The sequence below is a fragment of the Panthera uncia genome, unplaced genomic scaffold, assembly GCF_023721935.1.
Source record: "Panthera uncia isolate 11264 unplaced genomic scaffold, Puncia_PCG_1.0 HiC_scaffold_1936, whole genome shotgun sequence".
In the NCBI taxonomy this organism is placed as follows: domain Eukaryota; kingdom Metazoa; phylum Chordata; class Mammalia; order Carnivora; family Felidae; genus Panthera; species Panthera uncia.
This window is the reverse complement of record NW_026058620.1, coordinates 20,751-23,758: the sequence shown is the minus strand read 5'-3', so window position 1 is coordinate 23,758 and position 3,008 is coordinate 20,751. Positions and strand designations below refer to the sequence as shown.

Sequence of the window (3,008 nt, the reverse complement as noted above, 5' to 3'; positions counted from 1 at the left end):
GTGAAGCTTTGCCTCACTATATGGTCAGTAGACTTGGTGCCTGTGGGAGTATATGGTGGTCTTTGGAGGGAGGGGCGTGGTGCTTGTCTGGGTTCCAGGCAGTCTTTTCCTAGTAAGAAAGCATCTGAGTAAGACAAGGGGGGTGGATCTTGGTGTCAGTGGCTCAGCTTCTACTGGGGGGTGCTGTGCTGCTCACTGAACTCTGTCCATGCTGATTGGTGGGAGGAAATATTGGCATCAGCTCCCCCTCTAGTCCCTGCAGTTGGAGTTCCCAGCCACCCCTGTTCAGGAAGCCCTCACACAGAGAGAAAAATCTGTACTCGTTGGTGCCAGTCAGAACCCTGCCTTCACCCTGTCCGTGTCCAAGCCATTGGCCCACCTGGTGGCACAGAGCCCTTATGTTTTATATCAGGAGCTCTAGATGGGTTTGAAAAGTCCAAACTGTATGAACTCAATATTATAGGGACTGCACTGATCCTCTGGGAGAGGGTTTTGCTGTGCTGTGGCTGGAGCTGGTTATCCCAGAAGGGCAGTTGCATGAACACTAGGGGCTTGGAGTTCATGGTGGAGAACATCAAGAAGGCAGCGTCCAGTTAGGTGCTCTTAGCAGAGGCTCCAATGCTAATGACCAGGGCAGTGCAATGGTGCCTGTCAGCTCTCGTGTCCCATGAGAGGCAATGCCCCCTCTCCCAAATGCACTCCAAGAAGGGACTGTCTCTCCCTATGCCAGCCAGGGGACCCTCAGATCGCAGTGCCCCCCAATTGGTCTCTGCTCTCCTTCTTCACAGGAGCACTGCCATGCCCACCAGGCTCCACCCCCATGAAAGCATGGACTTCTAAATCTTTAGTCTTTGAACTCCACATTTACAGGAGGTTGACTTCATGATTACCTTTTTTGTAATCTTGACTGCGTCATGGGTTCCCAGATTAACCACTCCTTCTGAGTATGTTTGATATGTGTTTCCAGAAGAGATTGGCATTTCCATCCATGTTTTCTTTCTGCCTAGGCATCACCCATTCCATTATAGTTCTGAGTAGAACCCGATGCAGAGGGAGGAAGAATTCCCTCATTTTTACTTCCCATGTGCTTATTTGAACTGGACATTGGTCTCCTCTTGCTCTTGTTCTGAGAGCTACATCGTCAGCTCTGCAGGTTCTGAGACTAGACTATTTCATAATCAGGCGAGAATTACACCATTGGTTTTCCTGGGTCCCCAACTTGTGACAGTAGATCATGGGACTTCTCAACATATTTTGTCATGGAAACCAATGTGCCTTGGATTCTGTTTTTCAAGGGAATCCTGACTAATACATGGAGATGATTTATCTCTTGTTTAGAGGAATTGAATAAAGCTGTAGCTCATTTAAAGTCCAGAGTAGCAAATGCCAGGAGGGAAGAGTCACGTTGTTTGATTGGGACAAGCGATGGGTGAAGATAATGGGGAGCTGTGGGATCCTGTGGTTCTGGCTGCACAGGGAGTGCATCTGGGACTGCTTTAAGGTTCAGCTGTTGTGTCTCAGGAAATCTGTAATTCACTCATGTTGAGGGACAGGAGTAAGCAATGCAAACAACTGTGTCTTTGTGCATGTTAGTGTAGTTTTCCTATGACAACACAGTTGCTAATTCAGAAAGTTAATAGGTAAGCACAGAATCCTGTGTCCAGGAACTGCTGTGTTGAGAGGAAACCCCAGACCCTGACAGGAAAACTGCCTGTATCCTCCAACTGCACCTGCTCCTGGGAACACAAAGCAAAATTGTGCATAGTGTGCGCCCCCTGGTGGTGCTGATCCCCTACCTGCAGGGAGGTTTGTGTCTGGGCTTCCAGTGACATACCCTCACTGTGTATCTCGCAAAGTAATATGTGGCCGTGTCCTCGGCCCTCAGGTTGTTCATCTGCAGATACAGCGTGTTCTTGGAGTTGTCTCTGGAGATGGTGAATCGGCCCTTCACGGAGTCTGCATAGTATGTGCTACCTCCACTATTACTAATATATGCGACCCACTGCAGCCCCTTTCCTGGAGCCTGGTGGACCCAGCTCATGTAGTAGCTACTGAAGGTGAATCCAGAGGCTACACACGTGAGTCTCAGGGACCCCCCCCAGGCTTCACCAGGTCTCCTCCAGACTCCACCAGCTGCTCGTCACACAGGACACCTGCAGACACAAGACATCTTGGTCAGGAAACTGTCACACATCCACTGTCTCACTCATATCCACTCACAGACTCAGTGTCTCCCATTCACCGTGAATTACCTTTTAAAAGAGCAACCAGGAAAACCCAGCCCAGCACAAAGTCCATGGTGAGGTATCTGTGTTCTGTGCTGATCACAGAATGGGAACACCTGGGACTCCTGGGTCTGGGGCTACTCTCCCAGCTGCAGGGATGGAGCTGGACTGTTTAAATCAGCACAGGGAGGGCCATATTTGCATATTCTGTCACTATATATCAAGCTCCAGACTTCAATTTGTTTCAAATTTAAAACCAGTGTTTGAGAGGCACTTCTAGATCACTTCTTGCAGAAGGCACGGTGATAATATAAATAATTCTAATCTGTGAACACAGTTATCTTTTCATCTGTGTTTGCCATTTTACATGTCTTTCTCCCAGCACGTCATGTTTGGTATGCTATTTTACTTTTTAGTGAAATTTAATCCTAAATACTTTATTTTGTGCCATATAATTTTAATGTGTGTTTATTTTTATGTGACAGATAGGGGGAAGGAGAGAGAGATCAGAAAGAGAGAAGGGGACAGAGAATCCCAAGCAGGCTCTGCACAATCATTGCAGACCCTGTCTCAGAAGTAACTCAGGAACCATAAGATCATGACCTGAGCCAAAATCAACAGTAGGCACTTAACGGATTGAGCCACACAGGTGCTCCATTTTGTGTCATTTTCAATTGTGTGATTTTGTTATTTTTTTCATATACTATGTTTTAGGTGTGTGGAAATACAACATATTTTTGTATGTTGATTTGTACCCTGAACTTTTCCTGAGTTTATTATCTA

At 47.0% G+C, this 3,008-nt stretch overlaps 1 pseudogene; it reads right to left on the bottom strand.

Moving 5' to 3' along the window:
• Positions 1-1,834: 1,834 nt before the first annotated feature.
• Positions 1,835-2,383, bottom strand: LOC125917505 (immunoglobulin heavy variable 3-23-like; annotated as a pseudogene).
• Positions 2,384-3,008: the final 625 nt, after the last annotated feature.